Here is a 19,642-nt window from a genome sequence, read left to right on the forward strand (position 1 = left end):
AGTTAATTTCATGACAAAGTGAAAATTGCGATTGTCTCAGTTGTTATTCTACCTCTGACGTTATTCGGTTCACACAAGCTGCGAGCATTGGGGTGTCTTCGTGGAACAGTTTGATTTAGCTGAATTTCATTTGTGCTGCAGACAGTAGAGATATTCCATTGAATCCTCAACAGGGATCCTACATAAGTGAAACAGTTGTCTGATGGGTTTTCAGCTCTCATACGTTGCTGTTACGCGAAAATCAATCTAAAACATGTACAGTCTCATTGAATCTCTTCTCAATTTAGGAGTGATTCATAGTTTAACATGAAAATACATGTTTACATGTGCCTGCATGAATTTATTTAGAATAAATTCATGTCTTCATAGTACCTGCCATAAAATTAATGTATTGTTTCCTTAAAATTGTGTCCTTAGTTTCATTTTCACATCCATCGGCTATGCTACTGATGCATTCTCCTCAGGTTAGATGGTTCAATACAAATATTTCCCACTTTCATGCCTGAACCGCCCTGGACTTGTATCGGCCACGAGGGATGTCGATACGGTAAACAGCTAAGATTTTTTTCAGAGTATCTAAACTCGAGGGCATAACTTAAGGTGGTAGGGGCAAGATTTTCATACAGAGGGTAGTGTGCGTGTGGAACGAGCTGCCAGAGGAAGTGGTAGAGTTGGATACAATTACAAACTTTATGAGGCATCTGGATGAGTGTATGAATAAGAAGGGTTAGACGATTATATGACTAATGTGGCAAATGGAATTATATCAGATTGAAATATCTGGTCTGTGCAGATGAGCTGGGCCGAACGGTGTATTTACTTGCTGTATGACTCTATGCATCCATCAGGCCTTCATTTTAGTAACGAGTAAACTACAACATCTTTGAAAAGCTTCTAAATCAATTGCATATTTTTGACAGTATAGGGGTTCAGAACTACACACAATGCATCAGATTATAATCTAAGCATTGCCATGTACAAATGCAATAAAACATCCCCATGATTATACCTGATAGCCTTTGTATGAAACTGCATCATTGCATACACTTTCGTAATCACTTGCTAAATCTCCTGACTAAATTTAAGTGATTCTTGTATTGGACATATAAATCCCTGAGTACCACAGAATATTACGATTTCTTTCTCCATTTAAGCATTTTAATATTGTTTTGTACATCCGTCACAGCACGAATCGTCGTTATAGCATTACTGCCGAAGAATATCTCACTAACCTCCAATGTCTTTGCCCATTGCAAACTCTCCATGTTCAATTTAATGACTATCTTCGTGGAAGTCAGAAATAGGAAAGGTGCAGTCACCTTGTTGGGTGTTTATTATAGGCCCCCCAATAGCAGCAAAGATGTGGAGAAACAGATTGGGAAACAGATTTTGGAAAGGTGCAGAAGCCACAGGGTCGTAGTCATGGGCGACTTCAACTTCCCAAATATTGATTGGAAGCTCTTTAGATCAAGTAGATTGGATGGGGCGGTGTTTGTGCAGTGTGTCCAGGAAGCTTTTCTAACGCAGTATGTAGATTGTCCAACCAGAGGGGAGGCCATATTGGATTTGGTACTCGGTAACGAACCGGGACAAGTGGTGGGCTTGTTAGTGGGTGAACATTTTGGTGATGGCGACCACAATTCTGTCACTTTCACCTTGGTTATGGAGAGGGATAGGTGCACACAACAAGGAAGTTTTTACAATTGGGGGAAGGGAAATTACGATGCTGTAAGACAGGATTTGAGGAGCATACGTTGGGAGCATAGGCTGTCAGGGAAGGATGTGGTGGAAATGTGGGACTTTTTCAAGGAGCAGATACGACGTGTCCTTGATATGTATGTACCGATCAGGCAGGAAAGAAATGGTCGTGTGAGGGAGCCTTGGTTGACGAGGGAGGTTGAATGTCTAGTAAAGAGGAAGAAGGAGGCTTACATAAGGTTGAGGAAACAAGGTTCAGACAGAGCAGTGGAGGGATACAGGATAGCCAGAAGGGACCTGAAGAAAGGGATTAGGAGAGCTAAGAGAGGGCATGAAAAATCCCTGGCGGATAGGATCAAGGATAACCCCAAGGCATTCTATGCGTATGTGAGAAACCTGAGAATGACGAGAACGAGGGTAGGTCCGATCAAGGACAGTGGTGGGAGACTGTGTATTGAGTCGGAAGAGATAGGAGAGGTCTTGAACAAGTACTTCTCTTCAGTATTTACGAACGAGAGGGACTGTATTGTTGAAGAGGAGAGTGTGAAACGGACTGATAATCTAGAAGAGATATCTGTTAGGAAGGAAGATGTGTTGGACATTTTGAACAACTTGAGGATAGACAAGTCCCCCGGGCCTGACGGGATATATCCTAGGATTATGTGGGAAGCAAGAGAGGAAATTGCAGTACCGTTGGCAATGATCTTCTCGTCTTCACTGGCAACGGGGGTGGTACCAGGGGACTGGAGAGTAGCGAATGTTGTGCCCCTGTTCAAAAAAGGGAATAGGGATAAACCCGGGAATTACAGGCCAGTTAGTCTTACTTCTGTGGTAGGCAAAGTAATGGAAAGGGTACTGAGGGATAGGATTTACGAGTATCTGGAACGGCACTGCTTGATTAGGGACAGCCAGCACGGATTTGTGAAGGGTAGGTCTTGCCTTACAAGTCTTATTGAATTCTTCGAGGAGGTGACCAAGCATGTGGATGAGGGTAGAGCAGTGGATGTAGTGTACATGGATTTTAGTAAGGCATTTGATAAGGTTCCCCATGGTAGGCTTATGCGGAAAGTCAGGAGGCATGGGATAGAGGGAAATTTGGCCAATTGGATAGAAAACTGGCTAACCGGTCGAAGTCAGAGAGTGGTGGTAGATGGTAAATATTCAGCATGGAGTCCAGTTACAAGTGGAGTTCCGCAGGGATCAGTTCTGGGTCCTCTGCTGTTTGTAATTTTTATTAATGACTTAGATGAGGGAGTCGAAGGGTGGGTCAGTAAATTTGCAGATGATACAAAGATAGGTGGAGTTGTGGACAGTGAGGAGGGCTGTTGTCGGCTGCAGAAGGACTTAGATATGATGCAGAGCTGGGCTGAGGAGTGGCAGATGGAGTTCAACCCTGCCAAGTGTGAAGTTGTCCATTTTGGAAGAACAAATAAGAATGCGGAATACAGGGTTAATGGTAGGGTTCTTGGTCAGGTGGAGGAACAGAGGGATCTTGGGGTCTATGTACATAGATCTTTGAAGGTTGCCACTCAGGTGGATAGAGTTTGTAAGAAGGCCTATGGAGTATTATCGTTCATTAGCAGAGGGATTGAATTCAAGAGTCGTGAGGTGATGTTGCAGCTGTACAGGACTTTGGTTAGGCCACATTTGGAGTACTGTGTGCAGTTCTGGTCGCCTCACTTTAGGAAAGGTGTGGAAGCTTTGGAGAGGGTGCAGAGAAGATTTACCAGGATGTTGCCTGGAATGGAGAGTAGGTCATACGAGGATAGGTTGAGAGTTCTCGGCCTTTTCTCGTTGGAACGGCGAAGGATGAGGGGTGACTTGATAGAGGTTTATAAGATGATCAGAGGAATAGATAGAGTAGACAGTCAGAAACTTTTTCCCCGGGTACAACAGAGTGTTACAAGGGGACATAAATTTAAGGTGAAGGGTGGAAGGTATAGGGGAGATGTCAGGGGTGGGTTCTTCACCCAGAGAGTGGTGGGGGCATGGAATGCGCTGCCCGTGGGAGTGGTAGAGTCAGATTCATTGGCGACCTTTAAGCGGCATTTGGATAGGTACATGGATGGGTGCTTAATCTAGGATAGAAGTTCGGCACAACATCGTGGGCCGAAGGGCCTGTTCTGTGCTGTATTGTTCTATGTTCTATGTTCTATGTTCTATGTTCGTGAATGAACTAATTGAGCTCCAATCCAATTAATCCCCTTATCCACATCATTGGTATAGATTACAAATAGTTGATAGTCTCACATTGATTACTGAGGTACTCCATTACGTTACTGCTTCACAACATGAAAATAAACATTTATCGTGAATATTTCTTCCCTTATAGTTAACCAGGGCTCACCTGTTGCAGGGCAGCTGACTAGATACTTCGGCTCCCCCCCCCCCCCCCCCCCCCACCCCCACTATACCACGATAACGTGTAATATACTTACAGGGCTGATTTATTTCAATCTATACTTGTGTAAATCCGTCAAGGGAGAAAGGATGATTGGTATCTTCATCTGCCGCTTCAACAGCCACGATAAGTGCACAGTGGTTAGGAGAAGCAGTTATCCATTTAGTCCGTCGAGCCTGCTGCAACACTCAGAATGCTCATTGTTGATGTGAGTGTGGCTGAACATTCCTTTTGAGCCTGTCTTCTTGTTCATCAAACCCTCTGGAATCGAACCTTGAATGTTTTTAGTCTCCCAGTGCTCACAGCATATTGAAAATGAGAACAAATTGCACAATCCTAAAGAGAAAGCAACATCTCTATTCCAGTCTGAAATGGGAATGCCTTATTCTCAAAGATTGTCCCCTTGATCACTGCCCTTTTGAAACACAACAATTAGGAACAGATATCGACCATTCAGCCCCACAAAACTGACTACACTCCAATGAATGCGCTTCACTCAAATACTTTCCAAAGTTAGCATCCACTTAATTCGCAGAATGACATTTCTGTACAGCAGAAGTTCATATGCGAATGAGAAACTGGAGCAGAATTGGGCAATTCGACTCATCATTGCTGAAATCTTTCTCCAAGTCATTCACCTGCCTTCTCCGACTAACCATTGATTGCCTATTAATTGTTGTGTAGGCTTAGTCTTACCAGATCATAGGTTTTACTCTTTTATTAGCGAGAAACGACTGGTGGTGATTTAACCTGAGGGCCACCAGACCACAGGTGAGGGAAACGGTGGCGAAGGAAGATCCTTCATGTGGAACTAGAACCAGTAATGGGAACTGATCCCATACTGTTGGCGTCACTCTGCTCTTAAAACAACAATTCAGCCAACTGAACTAAACCAATTTTCTGCCTATTGAAATAATATATATGCATATTTCTATCTATCTATCTATCTATCTATCTATCTATCTATCTATCTATCTATCTATCTATCTATCTATCTATCTATCTATCTATCTATCTATCTATCTATCTATCTATCTATCTATCTATATATATATATATATATATATATATACACATACACACACATGTACCTCTCTGTGTTTGTGGGTGCGTGACTGGGGGGAGGGGATTCATGTGTTTGCATGTATATGCCCATATTTGTGTGTATCTCTTTGTGCATGTGTTCTGTGTATTAGTGTCATTGTCTCTGCTTGTGTGTACTTCAGTCTGCATCTCCGCAATCTTGTTTTCCGAGTAAAACCATTAAGATTGGAATCAAAGTCTCCCACCTGTCTTCTGTCTGTCCGTATTTTTTTAATATTCATACGACAGTACACTCTGCTGGCGACCCCACACGATTGCATGTGTGGCAGGTTTTTTCTTCGAGAAGACACCAAATGATGTGAATCTCGAACGTTGTACAGTTGTTTTGTTTTTCAAATAGTATATTTGAAAGCACAGAGCAGTTTTGCTGACAGTAAACGATGTTGATCCTGTGATATTCCGACCACTATTGAACCTTTTTTCAGACTTTCGATTCTGTCTCGTACAGTTTTTAAGCATTAGGAAACATTGCAAGTTACTGAATGTGCAATAAATCATCTCAGCCCCTGATAAAATGGTTCAGTCGGAGGTGCACAGTTCTATTCTGATGGACCCAAGTCTATTTGCAATTCTTCCATATGTGATTGTGTGTGTGTGTGTGTGTGTGCACGTACACGCGCTCTCATGTTGGATGGTGCTATGACCTGAAATTCTCCCTCTCTGCATTCCAGACTGAATCACTCAGGCCTATCACTCTCTGCCCCTGTCGCTGTGGGCGATGTTGTATCTCTTTTAGCATCACAGAGACTGCCAGACCTGCATCCACACACAGACTCAAATAGAGATAAATACACATATAAATGTACCTACACTTCAATACACATTGATACAGATACACAAACAGTAATACAGAAACACAGGCATACACAATAATGCCTTGACATTTATACAGACGTTGGGAATCTGTAAGTATATCTTTAGATCTTCGTTTATTTTCTCACTATATCACTCGCTGTGTCGTGGTTTCTTAGCATTACTCTTACTCAGACGTTTGAGTTTGCCAGTATGTCAGTTGTCTTGCGTGGAGCACGATGTAGTACAATTTCCATGCTTACAGATATGTGACAGATGAGGATCAACGTAGAGCAGTGTAAGGTGGTGCACTTTGGAAGGAATGACTTTGAAAGACAACATAAAACAATCTGTATCTTTCTCGACGGGGTCCAAGAGCAGAGGGTCCTGGATGTGTATGAGCACAGATTATTGGAGATGCCAGGACAGATAGGGAGAGCAGCAAATACTACAGATACATTTCAGTTTTCTGAACTGTTAACAGTAGGATGCGTAAGGGAGTGCCAACGTGATTCCTTCCTGGGAGTTGTTGGAGACAATGTGTTGTGATCACCCCGTCATGCCCACTGAGATAGTGGGGATTCCATTTGTACCAACTCGACGCAAAAGATAGATGGCATCAGGGCCACATCTTCTGAGTAATGCCATGGCTACACTGAACTGCCAGTGGGTTTAAAGTGAGAATTGTCCGTCAATGAACATTGCTTCTGACTCAATTGTAGGGCGTGGATATCTCCGAATCTCCACGAGAGGCATCCTAGTCCTCTCGGAACTGTATCAGGATGTCCTCCACATAGTGGCAGGAAGGGGGTGAGAACACAGATATAGGGCACTCCAACACTTGGCTTGGCAATTTCCATGCTTTTTCTCCTGGAATGGGAGATCCGAAAGAGAGGGAGTGAGGGTGGGAGTGGGTGGCCGTGCTGTATGTATTGGCATATGAATTGGCGTAGTGTCCGTAAGTAGTCAGTCCGTTGTGTTGAATCCATGCAGTGTTATTAATGTGGGAGGATAGCAGAATGTTGTTGGGGGATTGGAGAGAAAGAGAAAAAAAAAGAGAGAGAGACGTAGGAAAGATGCGGTATGCAGTGTAGAGAGTGTTGGAGAATGAGCCTTGTTAACGGGGCAGGTGCTATCACAGACATCCAGTGAGCATGAGGGTGCAGAGAGAGTACAGTGAAGTTCGTTGATGCTTGTCTCGTATTGCTGGCTATTTCTTCAGACTGCAGAAACTGCACTGGGCTGGGTGGTATGTGCATGATCATGCTTGGTGGGTCTGGTGGTGTGGCCACCTCTGGGAAGAGAATGGTCCTCTTCTGGACTAGCCCATCCACCAGGAGTTCAGTGCCCCCGCCGACAAAACGTTGTGTAATTGCCGCTTATCTGGAATGCTCACGGTAAACTGTCCTCCCAACTGAGAAACCGCCATTGTCCTTTTAAGGATAGCGCCAGTTCCAGGGATCCCGTGATATCCAGGAGGAGCATCCGAGCGATGGTGAGTATCACCAGCCATTTTGAGTGGGAGAATTGAACTGTCATTGAATGAAAGGGACACCATGGATTGGGGTATGTTGTTAATGAAGTGAGTTCAAAAGGAAATTAGCTCGGCCTCGTGCAGACGATTCCCTGACACACTCAATGAAAACGTGACTGAGACAAAGTATTGTTAGACTCAGCCCAAAGAGTCTTAGACTTTGCTGAGCCCACCCCCCTTTTCAAAGCTCAGCTGCTTGTCCATTACTCGCTATCACAGAAAAGGAGGTAACCGTGACTTACATTTGCTGGTGGGGGTGGGGGGCAGTATTTGTGGCAAGTCATCATAAATATATTAGTTTTAAAATAGAGGTGGAAACGGACGAACTTGAAGTAAAAGGTAAGGTTCGACATTGGAGGAAGGTCAAATTTGATGATATTTAACATACGATTGGACCTTATAGTGGCCAAAAGCGAAGGGGACGCCGACAAAAACGAGATATCAAGAGTTCAGATTCAATCTGCTCCTGTTAGGGTGAAGGGTAAAGGTGGGAGGTGTGAGAAATGCTGGATGACTCGAGAAGTTGAAGTTCTGTTCCTGGATAAGTTGGAATCATATGTCAGATATAGACAGCAGGAATCGAGTTTTTTTCAATATTCAGTCATGGGATGATGGTGTCGTTGGGTAGGCAGAATTTATTGGCCATCTCTAATTTCCCATAGGGCAGTTCAGAGTTAAACACATTGCTGTGTTTCTGGAGTCACATGTAGACTGGACCTGGTAAGAATTAGGGTGTCGGTTTGTTCACTGAGCTGTAGGTTTGATATCCAGACGTTTCGTTACCTGGCTAGGTAACATCACCAGTGGCGACCTCCAAGTGAAGCGAAGCTGTTGTTTCCTGCTTTCTATTTATATCTTTCTCCTGGATAGGGTTCCTGGGGTTTGTGGTGATGTTGTTTCCTGTTCGTTTTCTGAGTGGTTGATAGATGGCATCTAGACCTATGTGTTTGTTTATGGCGTTGCGGTTGGAGTGACAGGCCTTTAGGTATTCTCTTGCATGCCTTTGCTTAGCCTGTCCCAGGACAGCCAGACTACTAAGACTCCTCAGAATTCTGGTAGCACACAAACCCACCAACACTCTTAGACAAAAAACGAGCAAACTTAAAATACCCAATACATCCCATGGACAAAACCAACGTCATCTACAAAATTCCATGCAAGGATTGCCACAAACACTACATAGGACAAACAAGAAGAAAGTTAGCCATCAGAATATACGAACACCAGATAGCCACAAAATGACACGACCCTCTCTCCTTCGTAGCCCTACACACGGATGAAAAAAGCCACCATTTCAACTTGGAAAACACATCTATCCTGGGACAGGCTAAGCACAGGCATACCAGAGAATTCCTAGAGGCCTGGCACTCCAAACGCAACGCCATAAACAAACACAGAGATCTAGATGCCATCTATCAACCCCTCAGAAAACGAGCAGGAAATGACATCACCACAAACCCCAGGAACCATATTCAGGAGAAAGGTATAAATAGAAAGCAGGAGACAACAGCTTCGCTTTCACTTGGTTTTCGCCACTGATGATATTACCTAGCCAGGTAATGAAACGGCTGGATATCAAACCTACAGCCCAGCGAGCAAACCGACACCCGAAATCTCAACCTGAGCTACAAAACTTAAAAAACCTTGCAACAGGTAAGTATTGCAGTTTTCTTCCTTAAAGGCCATTCGTGTATCAGATTGGTTTTCCAAACAATTGAAAATGGATTAATCATCGTCATTAGACTCTTAATTCCATGTTTAAAGTGAATCGCCAGAGGAGTCCAAAGTCAGTAGGACTGCACCTCAGAAGGAAATCAGGAGGGAAAAAAAGGTACATCAGGTAGCTATGACAAGTAAAGTTGAGGTTTATCCAAAGGCATTCTAGAAATGCCTTAAAGAGAAAAGAGCAACTATGGAGATCAACAACGTTGCCGATGTGCAGAACTGCTTGAGATGAAAGAGGTATTACAAAAGCATTTTGTATCATATTGACTGTGCAGGAGGATATGGAAGGTCGAGAATTCCAAAATAATCAATGACATCTTGGAAGTTGTCTGTATTACAGATGAGTTCATAAAACGTATAAAGTTGGAAAAATCTCGAGGACCTGATCAGATGTACCCTCGAAGTCGTGGAAAGATAGGGAACTGAATGCTGGTCCCCATGCTGAGAAATATGAATCGTGGATAGCCACAGATCAGGTGTTGGATGACTGGAGTTTGGCTAACGTGGGGTCATTACTAAAAGAATCTGAGAAGGGTGATAAGGAAAAGCAGTGAGCCTGACGCTAGTGGTTGACAAGTTTTGGGAGAGGATTATGAGGGACAGGATTTGCATGGATTTTGAAAGGCATGCACTGATTATGAATAGTAAACATAGATTTAAGCATGGGAAATCCTGTCTCGCTAACTTGACAGAGTTTTCTGAACAAGTGACTAAGACGCTTCATTGAGGCAGAGAAATGTACATTGTTGAAATGGACCTCCGTAAGTGATTCGACAACTTTTCACCTCGTAGACCGGTTAACAAGAATAGTATATGTGGAATACAGGGAGAACTAGTCTTTTGATTAGAAAATTGACTTGAAGTTAGGAGTTGAGGGTTGTAGCATAGAATTGTTTTGGAACTGCTAGGCTGTGACCAGAGGCGTGCCACAAGGATTGGTGCTGGTTCCACTAGTTTACATTGCTTATATGAATGTATTGGATGTGAGCATAGGAGGGCCAGTTGGTTAGGTTGAAGATATCACCGAAATTTATGGTGTAGTGGACAGGGAGGACGGTAACCTCCGTGTACAACGGGATCTTTGTTAGATGGGCCAATAGGCTGAGGAGGGACAGATGGCATTTACTACAGATAAATGTGAAATGCTAAATTTTGGAGAGGAAAATCATTGCAAGACTTATCCGCTCAATAAGCAGATCCTGCGTCGAGAAACAAAGAGACCTGGGAGTGCAGGTTCATGGCTCCTTGAAAGTGCAGTCACTGTTAGACAGGATTGTGAAAAGGCTTTGGTGTGTTTGTCGTTATTGGTCAGCGCTTTGACTGTAGGAGTCGGAACGTCATGTACAGGACAGTAGTTCCATCAGTTTTCAAATACTGCATTGAATTCTATCTCTCCTCCTGTGGGAAAGACGTTGTGAAAATTGAAGAGGGTCAGAAAATATTTACACGAATTTTGCTGGGACTTGAGCTTTAGAAGAGTTTGAATAGTTTGTGGCTACTTTGCCTAGAGATTGAGGGGCATGGAAAGGGTGAATATCAAAGGTCTTTTCCCCGAAACTAGAGGGTTACAATCTCAGGTGAGAGGGGAAAACAATTAAAAGGGACCTAAGGAGCAACTGTTTCATCCAGTGGGTGGTGTATGTTTGGAATGAACTGCCACAGGATGTGGTGGAGACGGATACAATTACAACATTTAAAAGTGATGGAACTACTGTCCTGTACATGACGTCCCGACTCCTATAGTCAAAGTGCTGACCAATAACGACAAACATGCCAAAGCCTTTTCACAATCCTGTCTAACAGTGACTGCACTTTCAAGGAACAATGAACCTGCACTCCCAGGTGTCTTTGTTTATCGATGCAGGATCTGCTCATTGAGTGGATAAGTCTTGCAATGATTTGCCTCTCCAAAATATAGCACTTCACATTTATCTATAGTAAATGCCATCTGCCACTCCTCAGTCTATTGGCCCATCTAATCAATATCCCTTTGCATTTGGATAGGTATATGACTACAAACCGTTTAGAGCGATATAGGCAAAATTTTGGCAAGTGTGACTAGATTGTTTTAGGATATCTGTTCAGCAGGGATCAGTTGAATGGAAGGGTTTATTTCAAAGTTATACATCTCCATGATTCTCTGACTCTGTCTGAGCTCACACCAACATTCTGTTTCTGCATCATTACTGGAAATGCTGCAAAGTGCTGTTGAAATGTCTTAATGTTAGCATCCTGAAACCTGTGAACACATCCTTCGACAATGCTGTCTCTCAGTGTCTCTCCCGCTGTCAACTTTCCAAATCCTCACATTTGCTGTTCATCAAACTGGCATTCAGTTTTAATGTGAATAACTGTCCTGTATCTTTCCCTGGCCTTTAGTGATGCTTACCCTAGAGCAGCAGATTCCACCAATAAGAAGCTGAGGAAAAGGTTTTTTTTAAATCATAGCTTGCGGTTTCTTTGTCCTGCACGGTGCTTCATGTTGGACAGTGGGATTTCAGCAGCTTTCAGACACGTCTTTATAACTTCTGCTGAGCCTGTTTACCGAAAGCCTGCGTTAACCACTCTTTGCTGATCAGTTGCTCAGTTGCATGAGGAATCCCTTGAACTGTGTTTGCTTCAATCTAGGATTCGAACTTGTCATTCAGTTACATTTAATTTAATTCGTTTATTGAAAATTTACTAGAAATGCTGGGGATTGTTTCCGTGGAAGTTGTGTTTTAAGCTGCTGTGTACATTCAAGAAGCTTAGAGTATTTGGTGACCCACTCTGTACAAGTTATAAAGTGATGAAGTTGGAAGAATACCTTTAAGAGAAAGTTGAAAAGCTGTCATGTGGCTGACTGCAGGCACAAAATGTCCTGGAAAATTTTGAAATGAAACATTTTCGTGTTACATAAGAAACCTTGTTTTCACAGCATTTAGAATTCAACCAACCTGTTTAAATTACACCCAATATTCTAAATGTCAATCGAATTTGAATTTTGCTGTTTTGACAGCATGGAACCAACGAGATGATCCACTGTTTTGGGGTATAAAACGCCAACATTACAGACAGTTAGCAATAAAAAGAACACCTTCTGACATTGAACGACTGCAACTCTCTCTAAAAGGTACCTTTTTTACCTATACATATACATATATATATCTGCAGCAGATGGCCAAAGAGGAGGATCGACACTGCTGGCTGGTTTTGAAAGCTATAGGCTGTAAATTTAATAGGGGCTTTATTGGCTCAGTATAATGTTACAGAGTAGAAGTTAGCTAAATATTTTAGTCAAAGGAGGATCGGAGTTGGAATATTTTGTTGTTTAATGGTCAGTTTAGAATTCTTAGTTTTATTGTTAACCAGTGATATTTGGGGTAGTTCTCTGTCACCCATGCTTTAACAGATTACGAGGCAAGATGAGCTTTTCTGTGTACGTGGTTTAATGAGCAGAAGCTTTTACCAGCGTGTTGCAACAACGGAATGGATGAAGGCTGCTGAGGGATAGACCATAAATCTTTCAATCATTTTAATCCTTGTACTTATGAATAATGCCAGATCAGTGAAGGGTTGCACATGTCTCAACCTGTTTATGAAACAAGACAGCGATAAAACAACAGACCAGCTTTAAAAAATGACTGATGGAGCCATGTCCAGAGGACATGAAGCAACGTAAAAATATTTATTGTTCACTGGCTTTGTGCAATGCTGCTCCAAGTTTTAAATTCTCAGTTATTCAGGCCTTTCAGAACATTGAGACATCTTTCAGAGCACCGAGACAGCTGATCAGGAACGGGGAGAAACCTTTATGACACCATGTGCCTGTTACAGAAGGATATGAGGAGGTTAGTCAGCCCATACGAGCCTTTTCCCACTTAAAGAGGTGGAAAGCTGAAATTTGGCACATTTTGCAAAAGGAATGAGTCAAAACATAGAGAAGTGTTTCTGCATCTGCACGAGGTGTTAACGAAAGGACACCGGAGTAAATAGTGCTGTTTGTTTTTCTTAACTGGGATGGGTGAGAATTCCAGCAAATACTGTTTACTGGCTGTTCATCATCCAAGGGTTGCTGCGTCATTTAATGCCTCCGGCCTGGTATATATACTGAGGAGAAGGCCATTCAGCCTATTGAGCCTGGTACAGAGGGATAGGATGAGGCCATTCCACCCAGACCTAGTAAAACTGTTCTTTTACTATGATACAAAAATTCTGTAAGTAGGGGGTTAAGGGAACCTATTTGTTCAGTAATGATTTGAAGACGCTGGTGTTGGACTGGGGTGAACAAAGGTAAAAATCACCAACTTATATTAGAACAGAATTTATAGCCCAATTTACAGTGGGATGTAATTGCAATTATACACTGAAAAAGACCCAGATTAATTCTTTCATATGTAAATCACAAAAGATTTTTAAAAGATACATTCTCTGTTTATAACACGGTGCTTAGTCTCCCTATGTTGACTATCCAAACCTTTGCCAGTTGTTCACATTTGAACTGATTTCCTCCGTGCTTATTCTATCTCAAAAGAACGGTTTTCAATCGACAGCAAACAACACACCCACACAAATACACATACTGTATTACCTTATACTGGTGCAAATGAGATACAAAGCTAAACATTTATGGGAGTTCATTTACTTTCACTCGATGGATATGAGTGAGACACTGCAATGGTTTGCAACACAGATAGCCAAATTTATGGAGTACTCCACTCGAACGGTCTGCACAGCTCTCCATTCTGGCTGGTATCTTGCCCCGTTTATGGTGTATGGGGCGGTTCGATGAGGCAGATTCAGAACTTGATGTGACAAACCATTTCTACTGATCTGACAATGTCTTTTTTGAATTTTCTCATGCTTGTGATTGGGCCAACCATTGTGTCCCTTCTGCAGTTAGTACTACTCTCCTTTCTCCTTATCCATAAGTTCACAACATGTTAGCAATTAATTAATTACTTGTCTTTCTCTGTCTTTCCCTGACCTTGGCTTTTGACTTCTCAGTGTGTCGAGTGTTGGCATTTTGTAGATCAGAAAAAAATAAAATGGTGTATTTCGGGCCGTATTCACTTCCCAGTGTGTCCCATATGGTGCTCCATGTTGGATAGAGGTTATATCAGCAGCTTTGACGTATGTCTTTGTAAGTTGGTCTGTGCCTGTCCCCGGACCGCCTGTTCATCCCTCTCAGCTGATTGTGCGGTCAATAAGACGAGGAAGTCACTCAAGTATTATTCTCAACGGTCAGGCATCTATCTTGCAGCTTACGGACTTCTAACTGTCTCCTGTTGAAAAGTTAGTGTAGTTGCTGGGGAAGTTATGTTGGAGGTTGTACTGTGAGCTGCCTCAGGTATTCAGGGAGACATGCGGAATTTGGAAGGGGAGACAAGGCGCCCTGTCTTCCCTTCTTGTGGATCGTTTCACGGAACATCTCTGGGTCCCCCGCACCCACCAATACCACCGCCCTCTTGCTAAACACTTCAGCGCCCGCTAACTCTCCATCAACAACATGCAGGTCCAGCCAACCGTTGCTACTCGACGCCGGAATGAAGATTGCCTCATATTTCGCCTTGGGATCGTAGAAACACAGGTGATAAATGTGGATTTTAACAGCCTCCTCACTTCCTCTCCGCCTACATTATCCCTGTCCCAAGCCTCCAACTCGACACCGCCCACCAGAATTGTCCATCCCTCCTCCCTCAGACCTATCACCTTCTCCTTCACATTAAAACACACATCGCCTTCTCAGCTGCCTTCCCCCCCCCCCCCCCCACACCACCCAACCCCGTCCGATTTATCTGTCAGCTTTTTCCAACAAGCATCATTCCTGATGAAGGGCTGATGGGCTGATGCCTAAAACGTTGATTCTCCTGCTCCTCGGTTGCTGCCTGACTTTCTGTGTATTCCCAGCAACACATCCTCGACAACACAATGATGTTTGTAAATAAACGGTTTGGGAAATACTTTTTGTGTTGCAAGTGATAGTTATCGACAAAGTTAACATGACTGTCCGTTGCAGTATGGAGAAACAATGAATGCAGCGCATTTGAGTTTTCAGGAATATTTTTCATAAAGTCCCAAGTAAAATCAAACCGAGTGGTAATGGGGCTAATACATGAACATGGTTTTAGAATGGGCGAGCTCACAGGAAGCAATGGATCGATTTAAAGATATCCTTGTTTTGTCGCAAAAGCATCATGGGATACCACAGACAGTGGTACTTCGGCCTCACCTATTCCCAGTACATCTCAAAGATTTGATTGAGAGGATCAAATGCAATATTTCCAAGTCTGCTGATGGCACTAACCGATGTTGGATGGTAGGGGGTGAGGAGGATGTAATAAAGCTCAAACGTGATTGTGGCATGTGGAGTTAATCATATTAAGGAATATGCACATAGTGTGGGCAAAGTGCATTGATGGGATATTATCAAATGAACTAGAATGGGTGGAGGCTGAATGTGTTGAATGACCTACTCCTTTCCCGATGTTTCTTGCAGTCTGTGGGAAAGCTCTGTAAATGTTGTCACAAGCAGTCACGTGTTCGGAAGGAGGGCTCTGCAGGTCTACAGGACTGTGTATCCGGATAATTTTTCCAATTCTAAGCCTGGTGATGGGTGGTCTATTAGGTTTATCCTTGAAGACCTCAGAGCAATGTGATACAATTGATTGTCTTGCTTGGCCCTTTCGGAGTCTATTGAGGATTTCATCATATGTCTGTGTGTCTGACGTCACGTTTAGGCCAGACCAGGAAAGCATGCGAGATTTGCTTCGTGAAAGTACATTGGGGAATAAAGTGTTGCTTTTCCAATCGACGCTGAATTCAGGGTCACTGTTAATGACACTAGAGTTTAGATCTCGATATTTTATTAATTGTTTTTAAATTTCACCAGCTGTCAGAGCATTAACCTGGCCTAGATAAGTAATCCAATGGCATTTCCACAATAGCACCATCTCAACATGGGGACCTATCAGAAACCACACTGAGCAGGTTATTTCTGAGATGCTTGACAGCTCTGTCAAACAGAACTCCCACCAATGTTACTGTGTTGATGGGACTGAAGCGGTGGTAATTGGTCAACTTGTAATTATTCTTCTTTTAGGGGATGGGACACAGCTAAATAATTTTCCATGTTGTTAAGGAGCTGTAAGTGTTGGAGCTGGAATGAAACAGTTTCCCCAGGGACAACATGCAGCAGAAATGTTCAGTCCTATTCCAGGAATAGTGTCATGGCCCATTATCTTTGTTATATCTATTGTGTTCAGCTGTTTCTTCACGTCAGGTGCAGTGAATCGAAGTGGTTGAAGTCGGAAATCTTTGATCCTGTGGGTATAATGATGAAGGTGAGGTGGATCATCGACTGAACACTTCTGGCTGATGATAGTGCAAATACTGCGTGCTTTAGTTTTACCCTGATGCGCAGGGCTTTTACATTCTTAATAATTGGGATATTTGGGGAGCCATCTCCGCCATTAAGCTGTTTATTCGTTCATCACCATTTACGACTAGATGGGGCCAGAGTAAAGAGTTTCGACCTGATCTGTTGGTCTTGAAAGCATTTCACCTTCTCTTTCAGATGTTAGTTCTGCTGTATGGAATGCAACCAGTCCAGTCCAGTACCTTTACCAGGTTGTGATCAGGTTTCAGTCCACACGTTTCTAACCCTGGCATGTGCAACACACTCATCACTGATTCATTGATCGGCTCGTTGGTGATGGTAGAGTGAGAAAGTATACTAGGCAAATGGTTTCAGGTTGTGGTTCAATACCATTTTGCTGCTGCTACTGTGGCTTGCGTTACTACATCAATGTTAAGAATGTTATTTTCAAAATATGAGGAGCACGAACTTTGAAGAGGATTTTTGTCCTAGAAATGATCTGAGAGCAGCAAAGCATTTGTGATGAAAGAGATTTATAATGTCATAGAGTCTTAGATTCACACAATATACAAAGAAACTCTTCAGCCCAACGTGTCCATGCTCACCAGGTTTCCTAAACTGAACTAATCCTGTTTATCTGCATCTGGCATATAGCCTTCCAAAGCTTTCCTACTCATGTATCCATGGAATTGTATCTTAAATGTTGTAAATGTATTTCCCTGAACGGCTTTCTCTGGCAGCTCATTACATATACACAGCAGTCTGTGTGAAACATCGAACTCTTCGATCTCTTTTACCTCTCTCCACTCTTACCTCAAACCTGCACCTTTGATTTTGGACACCTCTTCCCTGGGGAAAAGACCTTGGCTATTTACCCTATCCAATTCCAACATAGTTATAACAGTCTGCAAATTCACCACTCAGCTTCCTACACAAAAGGGAAAATAATTCCCAGACGATCAAAGGCAGTGATCTCGGGTTTACTACCGGTACCACGTGGTAGCGAGCATAAAAATGAAAGAATAGGCAGGTTGAACAGGATGATCCCGTTGGGGGATGGGGAAGGAGGTTCAGGTTTGTTGGACATTTGGACCGGTTCTGCGGAAGGTGGGACAATTAAAGATTGGATGGTCTACACATGAACCAGACTGGAACTAACGTCCTTGGTGGAGGTTTTGCTCCTGATGTTGGGGAGGCTTTAAACTAACGTGGCAGGGGGCTGGAAAGCAGCATAGCAGAGAAGTAGACAACAAGATGGAAACTGAAGGCTATAAGAATCATGAAGTTTACATTAATAAGGGAAAGATTAGGCAGAGAGCAGATGAACGCAAAGAACTGGTCGCCTCAAGTGCATCTACTTTCATGCAAGGACAATCGTGTGGAAGGCAGATGAACGTAGGACTTGGGTTGGTGTCTGGAATTATGTCGTTATTAAAGTCACAGAGACTTGGTTGAAAGAAGGGCCTGATTATCAACTAAATGTTCCAGGATCTACACGCTTCAGACAGGGCAGGGAGAGAAGTATAAAGGGTGGGGAGGAATTGCATTGCTGCTCAGGGATGATATCACGGCTCTGCAAAAGGAGGGCTTTAGTAGTGAAGCATTACGCGTGGAACTGAGAAAAAAAGAAGGGTGCAGTTACATTGTTGGAGGGAAAAGTACTAAACTGGGCCAAGGCTAATTATATCAAAAGTAGACAGAAGCTGGGAAATGCGGAATGGGAGCAGCTATTTGAAGGGAGGTCCACATTTCATATCTGGGAGGCTTTCAAAGATAGTGTAAAGATAGTGCAGGATAAGCATACCCCGTTGAAAGCAAAGGATAGGAAAGGTGAGATTCGTGAACCGTGGATGACAGGAGAAATGGGACGAGTAGCCATGAGGAAAAGGGAAGCGTACATAAATTCCAGATAGGGAAGAACATAACGGGCGGGCTTGGAATATCGGGAGAGTAAGACCATTCTTAAACGAGGAATTAAGCGGATTAATAAGATTGAAGAATTCGTTTTTGGGCAGGTTTTGGAAAAAATGCAGATGTAGCAAAGTTGTTGTTATGGGTGATTTCAACTTTCCCAAAATCAACTGGAATTTCCTTGGAGAAAATTGTTTGGATGGAGCCGCTTTTTGTCAGGTTTGTTCAGGAGGGGTTCCTTACTCAGTATGTAGACAGGCCGACGAACGGAGAGGCTATGTTGGATTTGATGCTCGGTAATGAGCCAGGACCGGTGCCAGATCTCGCGGTGGAGGACACTTTGGTGAGAGTCATCATATTTGCCTCACATTTGTCTCGGGGAATTAAGGGCTATGGGGAGAATGCGGGTAAGTGGAGTTGAAGTGCCCAGCAGCCATGATTGAATGGCGGAGTGGACTCGATTGTCCGAATGGCCTTACTTCCACTCCTATGTCTTATGGTCTTATGGTCTTATTTATCAAAAGTCTTGAAGAGGGAAGACAGCAGTTACAGGTCGGGAACATACTTATTTGGGGAAATGATGACGCTCTCAGACAGGAGTTGGGAAGTACTGCATGGGAGTTATTGTTCCACAGAAAGGGCACAGCAGACATGTGAAGGTTAAGGAGAAGTTGTTGCAAGAGATGCAAAACCTTGTTACTCTGAGACAGGTAAGAAGGGGATGACGAGAACAGATGAACTTCGCATCCATAGGAAGAAGGCAGCTTACGTAAGGTGGTGGAAACAAGGATCGACCACAGCTTTAGAGGATCACAGGCTTGCTCGAAAGGTGCGCAGAAGTGGACAGAGGAGAGTCAGGACCGGGCACGAAAAAGGCATTTAACTCATATGTGAGGAATAAGAGAATGATCAGGGATCAAGTAGGGCCGATCAGGGACAGCGTAGGGAAATTGTGCGTCGAATATGAGCAGGCAGGGGAAGCTCTAAATGAGTCTTTTTGCTTCGGTTGTCACGAAGCTGGAAAGGGACTTTGTTTCGAATGGGAGCTTTGAGGAACTCATATATAGGCTTGATTCGATAAAGATCAATGAATCTGATGGGCTGATAACTTTGGCAAACC

The sequence above is a fragment of the Chiloscyllium punctatum genome, chromosome 46 (genome assembly GCF_047496795.1).
Source record: "Chiloscyllium punctatum isolate Juve2018m chromosome 46, sChiPun1.3, whole genome shotgun sequence".
NCBI lineage: Eukaryota > Metazoa > Chordata > Chondrichthyes > Orectolobiformes > Hemiscylliidae > Chiloscyllium > Chiloscyllium punctatum.